The sequence below is a fragment of the Hemicordylus capensis genome, chromosome 6, assembly GCF_027244095.1.
Source record: "Hemicordylus capensis ecotype Gifberg chromosome 6, rHemCap1.1.pri, whole genome shotgun sequence".
Taxonomy (NCBI): domain Eukaryota; kingdom Metazoa; phylum Chordata; class Lepidosauria; order Squamata; family Cordylidae; genus Hemicordylus; species Hemicordylus capensis.
The window spans coordinates 132,494,754-132,517,282 of record NC_069662.1 but is presented as its reverse complement, the minus strand read 5'-3'; the positions used below and the strand labels follow the sequence as shown (position 1 = coordinate 132,517,282).

General features: G+C 42.7%; 1 protein-coding gene across 8 annotated transcripts in view; it reads right to left on the bottom strand.

The window, feature by feature from the left end:
- Positions 1-22,529, bottom strand: part of CDK6 (cyclin dependent kinase 6) — a 170,889-nt gene that overhangs the window by 20,522 nt on the left and 127,838 nt on the right. The gene's annotated exons all lie outside the window — the stretch shown is intronic.

The window sequence follows — 22,529 nt, the reverse complement described above, 5'->3', positions numbered from 1 at the left end:
ATAACTGCAGCTGGTTGGAAGACATGCCTTGAATTTGCTACATGAGAAGTTGCTATGGAATGCCTTGCATCAGTATTCCTTCTAACAGGGATTCCCAGCTGTTGTCCACTAAAACTCCCAGCATCCCTAGCTGCAATGGCCTTTGGCTGGGGTTATGGGAATTGTAGTCAACAACATCTGGGAATCCCTGTTACAGAGAACACTACCCTTGTTAAGATTGCAGAATGGGTGCAAGTGTTGGGGTTTGTGATTATTTAGCAAAGCAGCAAGGAAGCTATCACTCCAGTTACAGAGGGCAGAGTTTAGTTGTTGCCGCTATTTAAAGCAACACGCATGGAGATCACTGTAGATTCTAAGTTACTTAACTAGGTTATTGGTGAAGTACATTTGAGATAGGAAAGACCTATCCTATCTATCAGCTACATAATGAATAGGGAGGGAGGGACAGAGGGAGAGAGAGATGTTTCCATCTTCTCTGTAGGAGGAAAGAATGAGGACTGACTCACTACAGGAAGTACCTGAGGAGTCGAAGTAGGGGTCATAGAGCAGACAAAAGCAGGGACAGGGAAGGAGACTCTCACTAGCTACCTCTACTTCCAATGCCCAATACTTCTAATAGTTGGTGCAAAAGGTCGATGCACTGGAACTCCATCTCCAACAGCAAGAACTGCAGAAAGTTAAGATTGCAGAAAGATGCTATGACTCTTGGTGACTCTTCTGGTTTGTTTCATTTTTTAAAAAAAAAGTTTGTTAGTCATTTTAGGGTGGTTTTATGGATACTGTTTTTTGTTGGGCACTTTGAGCTGTCCAGATCTTATGCTGAACACTCATATGAGCGTACAGTGTACACAGGTACAGTTGTTTATAAGTTATATTGAACACAGGCACAGCAGAACATTTTCTATTCATACCATGCATTTGAGGGACCTGTTCCCAGATTTACTTTTAAAATGAATGCAAGTGCAGTCATTCACACAAAAACATGTACGAGTGTATACTTATACACCATAATGTTGGAATAGAGCTCTTCTTTAGCTTGTCCTTAGTGCAACTCACTAAGCTAGACGATGTACAAATCTCACTACATGCTGACTTGCAAGCTGAGGGAGGGATGCAGCAAGCAGACAATGGCTTCACTATGCACCCAAGCTGAATAAGGATGGATTCAGCCTTCACTGTGCCCTCTGCAAAGGGACATACAAATTGTCCCAGAGTATGAAGCATGGAGGTAACAATAAATGCAGCCACTATATCTTCCTATGTCAGCCCTTTGGTTGGTAATTAATCTTGAAACAAGATAAGGAATCCATGAAGATTAGAGTCGGACTTGGGTTTGCTCAGGTTCTGCTACCATTCTCAGAAAAAAAACCTCTCTTTTTTATAAAAGCATGTGATTATACACTTTGGCAATGATCCAAAAGAACTGTTTCCATGCACGATAAGAAATCACACACACACAGAGCTAAAACTTACTTTGTAGTTTTCACTGCTGCAACCGCCATGGCTGACGAGGCAAGCTGCTGTTCAGTTTTAACAGCTTGCTTGCCTTTTCAGTTGTGGGAGATCCAGGTGCGAGAATGGAAGAGAAGGCTCAAAATATTGGCCCACATTCTCGGCAGGTGGAGCAAGAGCTCTGCTCACGCACAGAGCCGGACCACTAGCTGTGCTGCAGGCTTGCCATGCACCTCAGTGCATGAAGATGGGGATGGGGAAGCAGTTCTCACCGCTTGACATAGGAAGCTGCCTTATACCAAGGTCAGACTACTGGTCCATCTCCCCCAACATTGTCTACACTGATTGGCAGCAGCTCTCTTGAGGTTTCAGGCAGGAGTATTTCCCAGCCTTGAGATGCCAGGGAGTGAACCTGAGACTTTCTGCATGCAAAGCAGATGCTATACCACTGGTCTACAGTCCCTATTCCCAAACTGGCCCAGAGTCACTCAGTGGTTCACATGACCAGGCTGGTCCATTGGAGGGGGGGGAGAGGCTGGTTGAACTAACAAGCGTTTCACTGTTGCTGGGAGCACGGACCACACTCCCAGACGATCAGTGCTGCATGGCGCAGCACTCTGGAAGCCAGGAAGACACATTCTGGCCTCTGGGTATCCCACAATGCACTGGGGGATTCCCCCAGGAGAACGGCGCTCTACATGCATGTCTCTGTGTCTGCTGGGGCTGAATGTAGCCCCAATGAACACATGATCCCAGAGCCTGGGTTCAGGCTAAGAGCTGGGTTTAAAAGCTGGGCTAGGCAGCACTGCCATACTGGGATCAGGCCCAATCCCAGCAGTTCTCACATGCAACCTAACCCAGGCTGTAATATATGTAATATACAAATATTAAGATGATTTTATGTTCATCCTGGAAAAAGAAATTTTATTTTATTTTATTTAAATACACCTCATTTTACTTTTACATTTTGAGCCAATAAACTCTGTTTGCTTTGAGCCTCACCAACTGAAAATATTTCCAATCAGATGGCTATGATGGGAAACCTTTGAGCAGCAACTGTTTAATGCCAGTAGGTCAGTTTCTCATGGAATAAACTTTGCTTAACCAAACACACTCCTACTTGTATCAGCTGACAGCTTTTGCACACATGAATGAAAGCATGAAGGAAGTTAACTCCTACCTACTTGAAGTCTATCTAACAGCGGTTCAGAGTAAATAAACAAAGCAGAACAAAAGCAGCTTATTTATTGGTTACCTCAAATATTATAGGTAGTTTGAAGAGCAGCAATTAATTTCAGCTTTTAGTTCTACTGCTAAAATACTGTTATTGGGGAAAAGAATGAAAAAAGCTGCTAAATAGCTTACAAGCAACAAGGAATTCCAGACTAGTCCATACATCTGAGAAGAGAGGGCAGTACCTTTTGTGAGTGCACATGCTTTGTGTGGAAATGGTTCCAGGTTAAATCCCTGGCATCTCAGGTAGACAGGATCTCTTGTAATTGGGTTAGGAAAGTCCTTTGCCTGAGACCAAGACAGCCACCGCCAGGTGAAGCAGACAGAACTCACCTAATGCAGCAGTGCTTTGACTTAGTATAACACAATCTCATGGGCAGGGGTAGCTCAAAGTACTGCAATGCCTGAGGTGAGGGGCCAAATGCTGCTTTGCCCCACAGTCTCGGTAGGGGGAAGCCTCCTTTCAAAACCAACCCTTGCAAGTTTTGCAAATGGTGTGAGGGCAGGAAGTAGGGAACACAGGAACATAGGAAGCTGCCATATACTGAGTCAGAACATTGGTCTATCTAGCTCAGTATTGTATACACAGACTGGCAGCGGCTTCGCCAAGGTTGCAGGCAGGAATCTCTCTCAGCCCTATCTTGGAGATGCCAGGGAGGGAACCTGGAACCTAGATGTTCTTCCCAGAGTGGCTCCATCCCCTGAGGGGAATATCTTACAGTGCTCACACATCAAGTCTCCCATTCATATGCAACCAGGGCAGACCCTGCTTAGCTAAGGGGACAAGTCATGCTTGCTACCACAAGACTAACTCTCCTTGCCAGTAGCCTCCTCTTTTCTCCTAGTGCTTTTTGCAAACTTGGTGAGTACTACAACAACAACAACTACTATTACTACTACTACCACTACTACTACTGATATTTATATGCCACTCCTCAAACAAAGTTCCAAAAGCGATTTACATAGAAAAATAAACACAAAAATAAGATGGTCCCCTGTCCTCAAAGGGCTCACAATCTAAAAAGAAGAAGCTGATTACGTGGCTGGAGGATGAACAGATCATAGCAGAGGAGCAGGCCGGTTTTAGACTCGGCCACTCCATGATTGATCATATACTAGTTTTGCAACATTTGATAAAGAAGTATAGAACTTGATCTGGTACTGCTCTATATTTTAAGATGGCATTTGATTCAATTGCAAGAGATAGACTGGAATCAATTGGAAAATTCCTCATACGATAGGAGACTATTACTATTGTAGTTTAAGCTGCATGATAATTTTTGTGTGATGGTTTGGCACAATATATATGGTCAGCTCACAAGAGAGATCCGCATCTCTAAGGGTTGCATTTTAGTGCCATCGCTTTTCAATTTTTATATTAATTGGTTTAGTAATACTCTTGGTTGAGTAACCAGTCTTTTTCTCCACCAAAATTGGCAAATAGGCATATTTCAAACCTTTTATATGCAGATGACCTAGTGTTACTGTCTCTGACCCCTGTAGGCCTGAGGCAGTCACTTCATGTTCTGGCGGCATATTGCAAGGAGGAAGAATTGGTAATTAATTATGAGAAGACTTTGATAGAACAGGTCAAGGTATTCAAATACTTGGGTGTAGTTTTTCAGGCCTTGTGGAAGCGGGAAGCCCATTGCAATTATATCTGCCAATCTGCTTCCATGTCAGCTTCGCTGTCCAGAAGTTTTATAGACTAAAACTGTATAAATGGTTTCAGGCTAAAGTTGGGTCACAACTTCTTTATGGAGCCCAGTTGGGGCCGGTTGGTGTTGTTACTGACATTGAAAAGGTACAAGTGAAGTTCTAAAGGAACGTTATTCAGGTAGCATGATGTGTCCCCTCATCAGTGCTATGCAGAGAGGCTGGATTTCTTAAAATGGAGACTACGATTTGGAAATGCACATTTATGTACTGGTTTAAACTTCACTTTTCCTCAGCTGGCCTAGCTCCACTGATATTAATTGATAATTTTAAGTCAAGTTGGAAAAAAACACTGGAGATTAAGCTGCCCTATATTGGGTTTTCAAGCGAGGTTTTATTGTCAATAGGCTATGAAAAAGCCAGGAGAATCATGGTGTAACGTTTGATAGATTTAGATCTCCAAGAGGATATAGCCAGTTTACCAAGAGATGTTTTACTTGGCAGTTGCTCTCCTCTGCTGAGACCTGCAAGTTATTTATATTCCATCACAGTTCCCAAGCTAAGAAGAGCCTTGATATTAGTTAGATTTAATATTTTATCTACAACCTTGAAGGCAAATTGAAGAAGGTTCCTTATGGGGCCAGGGTTTGCCTGTGTGGAGCTGGGGTTTTTGAATCTTCTGCTCATGTTTAAGAATATAAGAACAGTCCTGCTGGATCAGGCCCAAGGCCCATCTAGTCCAGCATCCTGTTTCACACATTAGCCCACCAGATGCTGCTGGAAGTCACAGGCAGGAGTTGAGGGCATGCCCTCTCTCCTGCTGTTACTCCCCCACAACTGGTACTCAGAGGTATCCTGCCTTTGAGGCTGGAGGTGGCCTGTAGCCCTCCGACTAGTAGCCGATGATACCTCTCCTCCATGAAGTTCTCCAAACCCCTCTTAAAGCCATCCAGGTTGTTGGCTGTCACCACATCTCGTGGCAGAGGATTCCACAAGTTGATTATGTGCTGTGTGAAAAAATACTTCCGTTTGTTGGTCCTAGATTTCCTGGGAATCAATTTCATGGGATGACCCCTGGTTCTAGTGTTATGTGAGAGAGAAAAGAATTTCTCTCTATCAACTTTCTCCACATCATGCATGATTTTATAGACCTCTATCATGTCTCCCCGCAGTCATCTTTTTTCTAAACTAAAAAGCCCCAGGTGTTGTAGCCTTGCCTCATAAGCAAGGTGCTCCAGGCCCCGGATCATCTTCATTGCCCTCTTCTGCACCTTTTCCAGTTCTACAACGTCCTTTTTTTAGATGTGGTGACCAGAATTGTATGCAGTACTCCAGGTGTGGCTGAATGTTTTATTGTGCTGTCCATATTACAGAGATGCCCGGGCTTAATTAATTTTACCATTGCTCTCAAAAAATCCAGGGCACTTGGATGCTTTCTATTTGCAAATTTATTGTCTGATAATAATGGTGCCATTTCTTTAAATGTTGCAAAATATTGTTTTGCTGTCTGCAAGCTACAAGCTGAGTTAGCTGGATTATTGTTTAGTGACTTTATTTTAAGCCTCCTTAAAGTCTTAGATGATTTGTTTGACATCTATTGCTGTTAATATTTTCTGGTCATTTACAGTATTTTAACTAAACTAAACTAAACTAAGCTGAACTAAACTAAACAGAAACATAAAGCAGATACCACCAACAGCCACTGGAGGGATGCTGTGCTGGGGTTGGATAGGGCCAGTTGCTCTCCCCCTGCTAAATATAAGAGAATCGCCACTTTAAAAGGTGTCTCTCTGCTGAGTTAGCAGGGGTAATGGCTAAGGAGTAAGGAGTGTGAGGAATCAGAGCAGAAGTGTCCCTTCCAAAGCTTGCATGGATCAGATTAGTCCCAAAGAGCTGCTCCAATGGTGGGGGGTATCCTGCCCCAATAATTTTCTGCCTGAGGCAACCGCCTCACCTTGCCTCATGAAATAAATGTCCCTGCTCGTGGATTATATAGGAGCTGAGTCAGACCTTTGACCCATCTGGCTCAGTTTTGTTTACAACAACTGGCAACAGCCCTCCAAGGTTTCAGGAGGAGATTTCCCAGCTGTACCTGGAGCACCGCGGACCTTCAGCATGCAAAGCAGATGCCCTTCCACTGAACTATGGTCTTTCCCCTGAACTTCTTATGTTTATAAGGCAAGTCACAGTTCTTGGTAATATTGTTAGGAGGAAAAGTGCAACATAAAATCATGAAATAGAGAATATGATGGAAAGGCATCCGTTGTAATTCATGATTTCTTAACACAAATTGCATCAAGTTGATCAGGGATTCCCAACAGGGGGTACCTCTAGGTGTACTTGAAGGGTTCCTAAGGGGTACTCAGAGCCCTCTTCCCTCCTCGTGCCATTTGTTCCCCATCTAAGGATTGCTGGCTTGAAGCCGATACATTCCATGCAATTGTATCCTCAGCAATCTGTCCACTGCAGAAGAGAAGGGTGGATGAAAACCCTATTCTTCTGCTTCTGATTGTCTCGCTATGTGCTGAAGCTCAGAATATCCTTCCCCTCAACCTATGTGACAGTCTTCAGAAAACTAGCACCAAGTAAGACAAGGGAACTTGTCCCATTAATTTCAATTGGAGTACTCATGAGCAGTAAGAGGGACTCCCAGATGTTGTGGACTATAACTCCCACAATCCCCATCCAAAGGCCACTGCAACTGGGAATTATGGGAGTTGTAGCACATACAGTAATTAATCTATGGAATTCTTTGCCATGGGATGTGGTGGTGGCCACCAGCTTGGATGGCTTAGACAAATTCATGGTGGACAGGTCTATCAATGGCTACTAGTCTGGTGGCTGTGGGCCACCTCCAGCCTCAGAGGCACAATGCCAATGCCTCTCATTACCAGTTGCAGGGGAGCAACAGCAGGAAAGAGGGCTTCCCCTCACTTCCTGCCTGTGGGCTCCCCAGAGGCCCCAGAGGCCAGTGTGTGAAACAGGATGCTGGACTAGATAGACCTTGGGCCTGATCCAGCAGGGCTGTTCTTATGTTCTTAACATCTGGACTGTTACAGGGAACACTGCTCATGAGTAATGTAGTCTGGACCTAAGTCAATGACTGAAGTAGCCTGTCTCATAACTGTGACATTTAAATTTGTGTTTTGTCTTTCTCTCTCTGGGGTGCCTGAGCTAAAGGTTTGAGACATAAGGGGTACACATGTTTAAAAATGTTGGGAACCCCTGAAGTTTCTTAAAGTGCTGGGCCCAAAGTAGCTGGTAAACTCCATTTAAATTCCCTTCTTTCTTTATTCTCTACTACCCTAACCTTTGGAAAAAAATATGAATGTTGTGACAAAACCAAACTGAGGCAACCCAATTCAAGTATGATTTATATAACAAACCGGTTGCCAAATGTGGTGTTTCACTAATTATATCCAGTCCAGCTTGTTTATCAAAATGTACCTGGTAGTGCCATTCTGTGGCTAACAAGTGATGACTAATGACACCCACTGCATGTTGCACTTACATGAAGCCAGATATAGTAAAGCACAATGTTGTTTGTAATGGATCATGGGTGATTAGCAAAGTGCCTCCCAAGGAGGTTAAACCTCAAAACAATAAAAGCATCAGAAATTGTTACAGCATGAACATGAAATACCAAACTATTATGCAGGCAGAGGTGAAATTTCAACTTATGCACCAGCTGCCTAGGTTTGAGCATAAGGACCGTGAAGCAAGATAGGGTAAAAATATGCAATTTGAAGCCGCTGTCTTGGCCTACTTAGCTTGGCCTACATAGTTTTGTGCATTAGGGGTTTGCACAAAACTGGGTTGCCCGGTTCAGTTCGAGTCTGGACCAGGCATGTTCGGTTTTGTGCACTTGAATACGCCCCACTCCCGGTTCAGTTGGTTCGCAAGTTAATTTTTAAAAAATCTTTTATTTCCCCCCAGAATCAGCTCCAGGGGCTTCTCCGAGGCCACGGGTGGGTGGGTGGGTGTCTCCAGAAGTTTCCCCTTCCCATGCTGGCCTCCATTATTTGCCAAATCGTCTGGTTTGGGTGGTCTTTGACCCGTTCTGGGTCTCACCCCCAAGGTGGCGGCAGCACATTTTGGAGGCCGCAGCACATGCCCAATGGGCCTCTGTGTGGCCAGACCCTAATAAACTCTGTGTGGCTGCACATCCCTAATAAACATGTGTAGAAAACACTGAGAACATTAATGCCAGACAGTCTTTACAAGTTGCACTGGAAAACTGTTATTTTCTTCAAAGCTTGTGATTTCTGCTCAAAAGGATAAAATATATAGCATTTCACAGGAAGGACTACTCAGATGCATTAAATTGCCCCAGTCTGGAAACACTGATTTAACCAAATCAGTTTCTTTAATATATTATATCAAATCAGATTTTAAGTCAAAATTATAAAGTGTAATTTTGTCTTACATTTATCCTTAAATCGAAACTTTAAATAAATCCAAAAGCCACCTTGTGGAACTAATTTTTTTGAAATAAAAAGTTGAGAAACATGTATTGGCTGGCATCCGGACAAAAGATGCAGTAGTGCAACAAAGAGATACACATGCAAGAAGGTCACGTTGCGGAGTGGATGCTCAAAGTTGCTCAGTCTCTTGCACTCTCCGTCTGCTTGCATAACAAGAAAAGCAGACAGCTTTACATAATTCCCAGACACATATATGGACGGAAGAACAGGTTTCACAGCAGGAAGTGCATGGATGCCCTATTGCACATGTACAACACTAATCTGAAATGCAAGCAACTGACTTAGCAGAACGAGCAAGCACAACGTCCTTGCACTAGTGCAGGGGTTCCCAACCTCTGGTACCCAGATGTTGCTGCATTACGACTCCCATAACCCCCAGCCACAATAAATTGTAGCTGAGAATAATGGAAGTTATTCCATTATAAGTTCAGCAATATCTGGAGAACAATTTGGGAACTCCTGCACTAGTGCAACATGTTTGCACTAATGCAGCATTAGTCTGGATGTCAGCTTGTGCTGTTTATGAAACTCTATGCAAATATGATGAACCAGGAGTGGCATTCAGACTTGTCTTGTGCTAGCATAAAGGCTGTTGTGCTAATCTAAGGATGAAGCGCAAGGTCATTGCTTGAAGAAAGTAACCTCTGTTCTACACTAGTTCTTATGCTAGGGGAAGATGTTGTGCCAGAGGTAGCACAACATGGAGGCACTGGCTAAATTTTGTGCAATGTGCTGCATTCATTACCTCTTTCACAAGCTGTTCCAGTGCTAGCGGATCTTCTTCCACAAGCAGTTGTGAAACATTATGCTAAACTCCTTCCACAAACTTCACTGTGGATCTTACTTCAAAATGCTTAGGTTTGGGTTACCTGAGAGAGCGCCTTTCTTTACAATATCCCCATGGCTCATTAAGATCATCAGAGGGGTCCGTCTTTGGGTGCCACCAGTTCATCTGGTGCTGGCCTGGGATTGGGCCTTCTTAGTATTCACCCCTGGGTTGTGGAATACACTCCCCATAGATATTAGAGGATTATCTTCCTTGGAAATCTTCAGGAGAGCCTTAAAGACCCATCTTTTTAGCCTGGCTTTTAACATCTACTTTAATTTTCATCTGGTTTAACTGTTTTTTATTTTAATTGTTTTATTATGTGTGTTTTAATTTAATGTAAACCGCCCTGAGCCACTTTAGGAAGAGTGGTATATAAAATGAATGAATAAAATAATAAATAAGAGACTTTTCTTTACAGACTAAACAGAAGAATATTTTTCTTGAATATTTTGTCAGCTTGAACTGAGTTTGTAGGACCATGAACTGTGTTTCAATACAATTTCTATCAGAACACAGATTTGGAGCCCAATTGTACAATAATATATGCGGCGGCATCCTTAAAAAGCCACTAGATGGTGCAGAATCTTGTTGCTCGGAGCTTTTGGGATGGCAAAAAACAGGGTGAGTCAGAGTTGCCAACAGTCTTGGTCAACTCCCATCCTATGGGTTGCTAGAGTTCCTACATTTTTAACCCTCATGCCCCTTCCTCGTCAATGCAACAAACTACAGTAGTGGATTGTACTGGTCTGCCCACTAGTCAGCTGCACACCATACATGTTGCTAGTAGAACAAAAAAAATTGACACAAGTCATTTGTTTTCAAGATTCTTGCCTCATCCTTTCCATTCCTTTCTGTGTGTGTCTTTTGTTTTTAATCTGATGTTTAAACCAGAGGACAGGGCCTTATTACTGGCTTCAAATAACATACAGAGCCCAGTACATGTTAGGCATTACAAAAGTAATAAAATGATCTCAATATAAAGGCAGTTTTATTTGAGTCACAGCAGGATAAGAATAGTTTTAACTGGACATTAACATACATACTGACCTGGTCACGATGACCAGCATGCTGTCATGAAAAAGATCCAGCTTCACCAAATATAGTATTGTTAGAAACTATAATTATCATCTATCGTCATGCTATATTACCCCTACTAACTGGGCAAAGAAGAAGCTTTTAAAGTGGTGGTCGAGGCAGAACAATTTAACGGAGGAGAAAAATTGGCTTTATTCCACCCCAGCACAGTGTCCCTCTGTGGCGGCTGCTGGTTTTTATCTTGTGTTTCTTTTTAGATTGTGAGCTCTTTAGGGTCAGGGAACCATGAATAACATCCAGAGCAAGACACTGCGGATGTGCCAGGAAGACTCGCCCGCACTTTGGGAAGTTTCTGCACTACTGCGAAGTGAGGGAATGAAATTCAACAATTTGCAATGCCTCCAGAAGTAGTCTGGTTTACTCAAAAATATGTTCTTGAGGATCACACAGTTCCCCCCACTGCACACTTAATGCTGCACAGACGCATCTATCTGGAGAACCTGTAGTGCAGTGATTCTCAAACTTGGGTCCTCAGGTGTTATTGGACTTCAACTCCCATAATCCCCAACCAAAGGCCACTGAGGCTGGGGATTATGGGAGTTGAAGTCCAATAACACCTGAGGACCCAAGTTTGAGAATCCCTGCTGTAGTGCTTTGCCCTGGATGTCAGTTCTTCTTCTTCCTATTCTTCTTATTTTTAAAATGTAAACCATTTTGAGGGCTTTTTAGTTGAAAAGTAGTAGTAACAACAACAACAACAACAACTAGAGTTCACGAGAAGCCAGCTAGTTATAAAAAACAACAACAACTAGCTGGCCCAGGCAGAGAGCATCAGTGCCTCTAGTTCTCCCTCATTCTCAGACCTCCACACTCCTCTTCCGTCTTCCCCTCTCTGGTATTTTCTCTCTCTGGCCAGGTGCCTAGCCAGCCACTTTTTCCAGCCGGCCGCTGCTTACTCCCCCCCCCCCATTTTCTCTCCTTCCCCCTGCCGCTGTTGCTCCCCCCCCACTGCAGCTTTCTCTCCCTGCTCGCCTGTTCACTAGCCTGTCCGTTAGTCTTATGTTCCCCTCTGCCGTCGCTTTCCTCTCCTCCTCCTCTCCCTCGTGAACTCTCACGAGAGCTGCCACGCATGGGATTAGAAATGGGTACATCTAAGAGAGTTATATATATAGATAATAATAATATGGAGCTAAGACAGCTCAGGCATCCCATAGTTTCTGTATGCATTCCACTGTTTCAATTTTGTTTTTGTTTTCTCCTCGGCCAGTTACTCCGGAATTTTATGGGTTCACCCCTAGATTCCACAGATGAACTAACAATATCACTGACCTACAAGATATCAAGCTTCCTCACAGTCCCTCCTGCATCCTATTGCATTGAAGTGGGAGTTCCCAGAAGCAGACTGTATCAAAAGAGCAGTGATATGCTAATGGACTGGGAAAACATAATTTTTCAAATGTCTAAACAGCATCAAATCCCACGCTGTGCTCTCTTTCTTTGAGCAAATCTGGCTCAGGATTTATTTGGTCGGTATAAGAAAGCAAAATATTTCAGAGTTGTGTTATGTTTTTGCCTCAGCTGTCCTTAGATGCTGTCAATGTCCTGCTGTCCCATCCTCTTTCAGATATTGGTTTGATTTTCCACTTCCCTGGGTGCGCATTAACTTGATGCTTTAAAATAAAATTAAAAAAAAAACTTTTGAGCTCTGATGAGCACATAGAGAGCTGCCAACATGAAGCTCATAAAAACAAACAAAACATTAGACAGATTTATTCTATACATTCTGCACTATAGTGTAATCACTTTTGAACTGAACATGAAATAGCTAAAATATCTTCAGGCTGAACTGGAAGACTTTCATCCCAAAGCAGGACAAATATTCTGCCTTCCTGCCTGGAATTTGAAAATATTTTGTTGGCAGCTTCTTGTAAAGTGGAAAAGAGCAGCAAATACACATTTAATTACTACACTATATAAAACCAAGCTTTTCTTAATCAAACCAAAATACCATACATAAAAATACTATGGGCAGCAAACTAAAAATTCACCAAAGTAGACCTTTACTTTTTATTGCAAACAGATCTCCTTTGCAAAGTGCCAGCACAGTATTTAAAAAAAAAGACCCAATATGCAATCTTTATAAGCGAGATAGACCTTACCCCAAACTTAATTAATATAGAAGTCCATTGATTTCAAAAGAACTTTCTTCTAAGTCAGTGTGATTAATATTACAGCCTTTCATTATTTTTACTGTAATTTCCCCAGCAAAACAATTGCTCTTAAGGAATGCAGCAAATCACTCTCCAGATCAGCCTCGGTTAGAGTAGTTTTCTCAAAAACAAACAGACTGGAGATTCACTAGTACAATCCCCTGCCTCAAAGCAGAATCCTGCATATACTAATCCAGTCTTGGGTAACTTGGTTTTGGACTACAACTCCCAACAACCTCAACCTTCAGCCATTGTGGGCAGAGATGATGGCAGTTGTAGTCCAAAAACAACAAGTTACTCAAGATTGCTTAATTTGTACACAACACATTGCCTTCACAATCAAAATGCTATGGACACAATCCACTGGAATGTTTTCATATGCAAACCCCATTGAAATAGATGGAACAGATGAACATATCGTGAATTAAACAAATCATCATTCTATGCAGCTCCCATTTATTCCAAGAGGGCATGCACAGGTGAATTGCTTAGAAGAATTTGCCTTAAATGTATGCTTAACAAAGCAACAAGGTAGAGCTTTAAAGATCAAATAGTTAATAGAATGAATAACTATTAGCCAAGCACTTTGTTAAAGCTCCCCTTTTTTCTCACCAAAAGTTAGATGTTGCCTCTTCAACACCAAAATGCTGTATTTGTTCTTAACCAAAATAAAATAATACAACTCAGTGACAGATATTGTCGCCCCCCCCCCCCCCACCTCACCCTAATGTTGCCCTGTCTGCATGCCAAGCTGGAGTTTTCCCCTCCCCTTTCTTGCTTTTGTTAGGGTAAGTAACAGTTTTTGGTTTCTATGGTTTATCAACGGTTTCCTTTGCCCATCGTATCTACTATTGTGACAAAAGTCTGGCATGATTGGAAGTTTGAAGAAAAACCACAACTGAATGGCTTGGCATTCACTTCAACACTCCTTTCCAACCACAGACAGATACAGTTGCTGGATTTGACTAACGGTTATCAATCAGCAAAACCGTAGGCCCTTGGGAAGATAACAAGCCAGAAAAACATAAGGAAGAAGGAAGTTAATATGAAACATTATTTTTATAGTTTATATAATGAAATGGGGTTATTAGCCTTCTGCAACTTCTTAACTGTTTTCCATTCAATATTTTGCAGAATTAACTTGGTCACTCAGGGAATTTCCACAATGATTACTGTGGGAATGACTAATATTTCCCAGAGGGAATATATAACGTGTGGTCACCACACACATGTACATGTGTATTTTTTTTTTCATGTTTCTGTACTGGGCCAGTCACATATCTCTCAGCCTAATCTACCTCACAGAGTTGTTTTGAGGATAAACATAACCATGTACATCGCTCTGGGCTCCTTGGAAGAAGAGCAGGATATAAATGTAAAAATAAAATAAAAATAAGACTGTAATAAAATCTATCTATCCATCATGTGTATTTAAACATCTGTGTACAAGTATTTAGGAAACGTATTTGGCCTAGGGTATTTAATATGTGTAGCCACCTAATGGCACAGCAGGGAAATGTCTTGACTAGCAAGCCAGAGGTTGCCGGTTCCAATCCCCGCTGGTATGTTTCCCAGACTGTGGGAAACATCTATATTGGGCAGCAGTGATATAGGAAGATGCTGAAAGGCATGATCTCATACTGCACAGGAGGAGTCAATGGTAAACCCCTCCTGTATTCTACCAAAGACAACCACAGAGCTCTGTAATCACCAGGAGTCGACACTGACTCGACTTGACTTAATATACGTATACTAAGGATGTGTATACATGTCTATGATGTTCACATATGTCCTGAGGGAAACACTGATGAAATGCCAGTATTTTCCTCAGTTGCAATGTTGTACCTATAGATACTGTAAGTGTTGTACCTATACATGACATCAATATTTTTGTCAGACTTTCCATTTTGTTCATCTTATTCAGTTAACTGTTGATTAAACTGAATTCAAAACTTCCTACAAAGACCTGATTTTACAGTCTAAAGGAAGAGCAAGTACAGGGGGAGCTGAGACAAAAGAAAAGAATACAGAAACAAAAGAAGGATAGCATACATGTGTAGAATACATGTGTACACATAAACATGTGTAGTAATCTACACATGTTTATTTATATGGAAATAAGGATGGATTCAAATGATCAAGCTGGGGAGATTTAAGTCTCTATGGGACAATTTATTTTGAAGTGATGATAATTCAACACATCATAGTCATGTGACAAGATTACAGATCACTCACTAATTACACTGCCCCAATGCACAGACTAACACTGTGCCAATGCACCAGCATTCTGTCATGGAACAGGGGAGGGCAGATTTTCAACAATTTTTCATTCTCTCTCCAATCGCCTATGCCTCCCGACACTATGACCCTGGGGGTCATGTGATCTTCAGGGACATAGTTTCAGGAGGCACAGGTGACTGCAGAGGAGAGGAAGTTTGTTAAAAATCCTTCTTCCTCTGCTGTACAACAGAAAATGCTGGTGCTGGCACACTGGCGCAATTTTAGTCTGGATGTCAGCCATTGTCTATTATCTCACCTCACATTTCATGGTGATTTCAGAAAGCTACTGCTGCCCTTTGTTCCACTGATTTCACTGCCAACGTACTTTTAAGTTAAATGTGGACTGGGTATCTCTCTAGTCTTATTCAGACATTACATTGTACATACATACAGGCGTCTGTAGACTTGCGCATGGTTTTGTGTGAATGATGGTACATGCATCAATTACTAAAAATATTTATATGTACTGCTTTTCAAAAAAGTTCCCAAAGCAGTTTACATAGAGAAATATACATAAATAAAATGGCTCCCTATCCCCAAAGGGCTCACAGTCTAAAAAGGAAACATAAGATATACACCAGCAACAGCCAATGGAAAGATTCTGTGCTGGGGATGGATAGGGCCAGTTATTCTCCCTTTGCTAAATAAAGAGAACCACCACTTTTAAAAAGGTGCTGCTTTGCTCAGTTAGCAGGGCAATTGCTCTGTCAGCAGGGGAATTCACACGTGGCTGGGGATGCACGCAGCTCCTGGGGCTGGGTGGGATGCTTGTCCTGCCCAGTTGATGGTTATGTGAACGTTCCCAGTTGGCCAAAAACTGGGCGCATATAATGGGAGGAGCTTCTTACTGTGCTCTGCTGCTCCCCCAGAGTCATGCTGTGCCTCCAAATCGACCAAAAATTAGCATTTTTCTTTCTTTCTTTTTTTACAAAGACGGGAGCCATTTTGTGGCTCCATCAAAGAAAATGGTGGCCAGAAACTACCTCTGTGATCATTTCTGGCCACTTCTGGCCTGTGGATATGTGAGGTCGGCATGTGTTTTTTTGCGTATGCCGAGGTTAGGTGCTTCCCCCCGACCACGGATACGCAAATCACGGATAATGAGGTCCACCTGTACTTTTATTGTAGCCGGTTTACTGTTGGTCTTTTTGTGAGCCCCTCTGGAACTTCCTGTAAAGTGTGGGATATAAGCCTAAGTAAGTAAGAACCTCAAGTGCAGGGTACAGATAGGTTGTGTACTACTTTATATTTGCTGAACATAATCTGTGACATATTTGTACATCCATACAAACTAGCCTACCCTGCACAGTGAATGTGTGCACTCTTTGGGGCCAGCAGTTCCCCCTTCCCCCCACCTTCTGCCCCAGTCTCCCCTGCCCTCCTCCTTCTGCCTGGGTCTGTGCAGCTCTGCTGCCTACCTCCTCTCATCTCCGCCAGGCACGGCGCAGCTCTGCTGCCTGCCCAGCCGGGCTCCTCTGGGTTGCACGGCTCCGCCAACAGCTGCCTCTTCGTGGTGGCCCAGTCACTGCCTCACCGTGGCTGGCCCAGACCTGCCACCGCCTCCTCCTCACTGTGGCCGGCCCATGCTGGGCCCGTGTGGCTCCACCTCCCGCTGCTTCCTCCTGCTCTTCCTGGCGGTGGCAGGTTCCCCTCCTTGCTGCCACCACCTCCCCACCGCGGCCAGAGCCAACGCCGCCACCTCCCCGCCGCTCACTTCTGCCCCCCTTCCCCCCCCCCGCCCCAGTGACCAGGCCTGGTCCTGGGCCTGCCTCCGCCACTGAATCCCCAAACATTTCTGCCCACCACGTACATCCGGCCAGCTTAGAGAATTAATTATATAGAAGATATGAATGTGTATACACTGTACACAGATAGTACATGTGTTGAACATAACATGCGGAAAGGGTTTCTGTGTAAGTGAACAGAAGACAGAATAATACATGGAGCTAAGCAAACAAATCTATTGTCACAATTTATCTGGATGTATCTGCATTGTTGTTGTTGTTGTTGTTGTTATTTTTACATTTATATCCCGCTCTTCCTCCAAGGAGTCCAGAGTACTACATACTTAAGTTTCTCTTTCACAAAAACCCTGTGAAATAGGTTAGGCTGAGAGAGATGTGAATGGCCGGGAGTCACTCAGCTAGTTTCATGGCTGAATGGGGATTTGAACTCAGGGCTTCCCAGTCCTAGTCCAGCACTCTAACCACTACACCATGCTGGCTTGCATGAGAATGAAAGCATTCATGGATTCAAAGTATCCACCTCTTTATTATTAATTTAGAGCCAAAAAGTGGACATTTTAATACTCTAAATAAATATATCAATAATAGTCGGCAAGCTCATTTTGCAACCATTGATCCAAATCCCTCTGTAAAGGGATTGGAATTAGTCCTATCAATTTTTAGAACAATGTGTCTTTTAGAAAGAATGATCTAACTGTTCATTTCAGCTCACTGAAGTCTACATTAACCGTATAAGGAGGGTACGTCTCCTGTTGGGAAATATCTAAATTCTAAATTCTTCTGTCATTATATTGCATTTTTCATCTTTATTCTTCTGTTTTTTATAGTCATACAGATGTGTTGGACACTAATGGTACTTTCAAGCTAGTCCTAATGAAACTGGATTTTAATTCATCTCCAGACAGGTGGCCAGCCTATTAGATTAGTTTTTTCAGCTTTTCTTCTGGAGTCTTGGACTCGTACCATCAAGGCTGAATGAAGACAGGCCTCTAATTTAACCCAGTGACCTCTCAGTGTAACAGAATAACAATGACAGCTTGAATCATGCTTCACTACTAGACAAAAGAAGGGTAGCAAGGCATACTGGTTTGCTGAAAAGCAGTATTTTTAGTGAAGTCCGAAGTCCTTGTCCTAGGGTACACAGACAATGCTGAAAGAAAGGTGTTTTAAGTTCAGAAATATTTATTTATTTATTTAGTACATTTATATACCGCCCCATACAAAAAGGTCCCTGGGTGGTTCACAATATAACCTGAATGCAACACAAATTTGATGTTTGCACCCATGCTTGGTTTTTAGTTTGAAAGTTATTGTTCTTTGCTAATTTATCTGTTTTAATTGTTGAAAGTCACCTTGGAAATGTTTGACAAAAGATGGCCTAAAAATACATACATACATACATGCATGCAGATGTATGTATATATGTAGAACAATTCTATCTTGTGTTCCTCTCTAGGCCCCCAGCTTGGGCTAAAGTTTCACCCCCTGGTCTTTGCCTTTCCCTCTTTAGGCATCCTTCAAGGTTCTTTTTGCCTAGTTTCCATTCCTGCCTGGGGGGGTTATCTTCTTGGCAGCAACTTGTGTTCAACTCTGTCTATGCTCTCTCTAATCCAGTAAATTATACAGTCAAACCTATACAGTCTAAGGCAGTAAATTCCTTAGATTGGCTACATCCTAACAAAGCCCTGGCAGAAGTATGTGCTAGCGCCAAGCTTTTACACTAGCTACTTGAACCGGCTTGAATCCCCGCTGGTTTGTTTCCCAGACTATGGGAAACACCTATATTTGGGCAGCAGCGATATAGGAAGATGCTGAGAGGCATCATCTCATATTGTGCAATGGTAAACCCCTCCTGTATTCTACCAAAGATAAGCACAGGGCTCTTTGGTCGCCAGGAGTCGACACCAACTCGATGGCACACTTTACCTTTACCTCTACTTGAACAAAGTCTGGAGCTTGTATTCCAGACTAGCGCTGAACTACTGCAAGCATGGTTGTGCAACAGTTGCAGGTTGCCCAACCCACTTATTTTAAAAAGAGGTTTTGTGCAAGAGTGCTGTAGCACAATTCCGCAAATCCCTGTTTTTTAGCGCAACAAATTTATCTTTTTGTGCTAGTGCAACTTTGCTTGTTACATGAGGACTTCGTTAGTCTGTCTGTCAGCCACTAGTTGGCTCTAAGAGACCCACCCTTTGCTTTTGACTTCATTGGCACATGGCCATGAGTGGGAAAGAACAATGCTCCACTTATGCAGAGTCAGACAGAACACAGCTCCTTATTTTTGACATCTTAACTTTAAGGAAGCCTTGGAAATATGGCCTGAGTGACAGCTGAGCCCATCATGCATGAGACCTCTTGAGACTATGCAAGTCTACATTAATCCTTACCCTAGCAAGACGATGTTTGAGAAAAGCATAACTACATGATGGGAAAATCTAGGAGGCTGAATCCATACTTAAAATCTTTTAAAGAAGACAAACAATTAAGATAAGCTGAGAAAAAGGAAGCATACTTCACCACAATAATTAAACAAACCATTTGGCTTGTTTCAATATTGACTCAACAACCACTCTTACTTCTGTCCTTAAATAGCTACCTTAAGTAGCTATGATCACAATACAATTTAACAGAAAAAAGTGCTCCACTTATACATAATCTTCAGAAATAATCCATGGGGGGTTTGTAAATTTTCATAATTTATTGCTTCTAAATCTATAATATAGTCAGCTACTTTTGCAATTTATTATGAGTCTTTAGATAATAGTATATCTTACGCAACTGCTATTGCAATATGTCATGAATTTTATTGAAAACACAACATTCCAAGATGAAAATATTCAATGCAAGTAATTTCAATATTGTGAAAGTATAGCTTCTTATAACTTCAAGTCTATGTGAGATATGATCACATTTGCTAGACTCATAATAATTTACATTTCTATTTTTTCAAAACTGGATTTTGCTTGGATGTAAGATTGGGACTGTTAAACCTATTATTTTTGGCAGATACAGATTTTTTTTTTTTGGAAACCTCATTCTACTTCACATGTACACATTTTCATTCACAATTATTCTGAGATCAGAAAACACTTTAATATAAAAACAAGCAATGCAAAACATTTAAAAATTAAATGTACAAACATCAAAACATTTTGCTGTTCAACTGGCAAGGTTAAGTGGTCAAAAATATTCTAAGCAACTAAAAGGCTATGCCTGAATAATCAGGCAACTTTTCTGTGGCGAAAGGTTTCATGGCATCAGGACTACGGATGTGCACGGAACTGTGGCAGGGAGGCTCGAAGGTGGCAGGGGTCTCCCTTTAAGAGTGGGGAGGGTGTACTTACCCCTCCCGCCACTTCCCCCCCACCGGTGTCCATGTTTCTTATTGCCCAGCGGGGCAGCAGCGTACCTATCTGCTGCCCCGTTGCCCTCATCTTCTGGTTATGACTGGAAGTCGCCAGCATGGGCACATGTGCGTGTGCAACCTGAGTGTGCCTGTGCCGACACGTGCAGGCGCGTCAGCAACTTCTGGAAGAGGAGGGCAATGGAGCAGCAGGGAGGTACGCTGCCGCCCTGATGGGCATTAAGAAACACGGACACTGGTGGGGGGAACGCGGTGGGAAGGGTAAGTTCACCCTCCCCTGCTCTTAAAGGGAGACCCCCACCGCCTTCAAACTGGTGGAACCATCCGGATCTTTGAACCGGTTCGGACTAATCAGGACTGCATCAGAGCAAGCATCACAGCTTAATTTGCAACAGGACTCAACAGGGCTTAGTCCCAACATCTGTTTCTAAGGACCCATCCCTAGAAGGTATTTATTTATTTCTAAGATATCTATCCTGCCTATCTATTGAAAATAATAGAGGTAGAGTAACAGATGGAATATCCTGAGCAGGTGTACTTTCCTTCGCCACCAAGTAACTGCAGAGATTCCCCACACATCAGGGAGCAAAGGGAAGGGCTTCTGTTTCAGAAGGTGCAGTTTCCAAATAGACTTCAGCTCTGGCATTTTTGTTTTTAAAGGAATTAAGCACCAAGCATGAAGAGAAAAAAATAAGACCCAATCTCAGTTATAAAGTCAATGGTGCTGTCCCCCGCTCCCCAGCCCCTCTGAGCCCTGTGAAGTGACACTTCACATCTCTTTATCAACATCTCAGCAATCTAGGTTTACAAATACCAAGAGCATAACAGTGTACAGGTGAAACTCGAAAAATTAGAATATCGTGCAAAAGTTCATTAATTTCAGTAATGCAAATTAAAAGGTGAAACTGATATATGAGACAGACGCATTACATGCAAAGCGAGATAAGTCAAGCCTTAATTTGTTATAATTGTGATGATCATGGCGTACAGCTCATGAGAACCCCAAATCCACAATCCCAGAAAATTAGAATATTACATGAAACCAATAAAACAAGGATTGTAAATAGAACAATATCGGACCTCTGAAAAGTATAAGCATGCATATGTATTCAGTACTTGGTTTGGGCCCCTTTTGCAGCAATTACTGCCTCAATGCGGCGTGGCATGGATGCTATCAGCCTCTGACACTGCTGAGGTGTTATGGAAGACCAGGATGCTTCAATAGCGGCCTTCAGCTCTTCTGCATTGTTTGGTCTCATGTCTCTCATCCTTCTCTTGGCAATGCCCCATAGATTCTCTATGGGGTTCAGGTCAGGCGAGTTTGCTGGCCAATCAAGCACAGTAATCCCATGGTCACTGAACCAGGTTTTAATACTTTTGGCAGTGTGGGCAGGTGCCAAGTCCTGCTGGAAAATGAAGTCAGTATCCCCATACAGCTCGTCTGTGGAAGGAAGCATGAAGTGCTCCAAAATCTCCTGACAGACGGCTGCATTGACCCTGGACTTAATGAAGCACAGTGGACCAACACCAGCAGGTGACATGGCTCGCCAAATCAACACAGACTGTGGAAACTTCACACTGGACTTCAAGCATCTTGCATTGTGTGCCTCTCCATTCTTCCTCCAGACTCTGGGTCCTTGGTTTCCAAATGAGATGCAAAAGTTGCTCTCATCAGAAAAGAGGACTTTGGACCACTGAGCAACAGACCAGTTCTTTTTTTCTTGAGCCCAGGTAAGACGCTTCTGACGTTGTTTGTTGTTCAGGAGCGGCTTGACAAGAGGAATACGACATTTGAAGCCCATGTCCAGGATCCGTCTGTGTGTGGTGGCTCTTGATGCACTAACTCCAGCCTCAGTCCACTCCTTGTGAAAGTCCCCAACACTTTTGAATGGCCTTTTCCTGACAATCCTCTCCAGGCTGCGGTCATCCCTGCTCCTTGTGCACCTTTTTCTTCCACACTTTCCCCTTCCACATAACTTTCTATTAATGTGCTTTGATACAGCACTTTGGGAACATCCAACTTCTTTTGCAATTACCTTTTGAGGCTTTCCCTCCTTATGGAGGGTGTCAATGATGGTTTTCTGCACAACTGTCAAGTCAGCAGTCTTTCCCATGATTGTGATTCCTAATGAACCAGACTAAGAGACCATTTAAAGGCTCAGGAACCCTTTGCAGGTGTTATGGATTGATTAGCTGATTGGAGTGGGACACCTGGAGCCTAGACTGTTGAACCTTTTCACA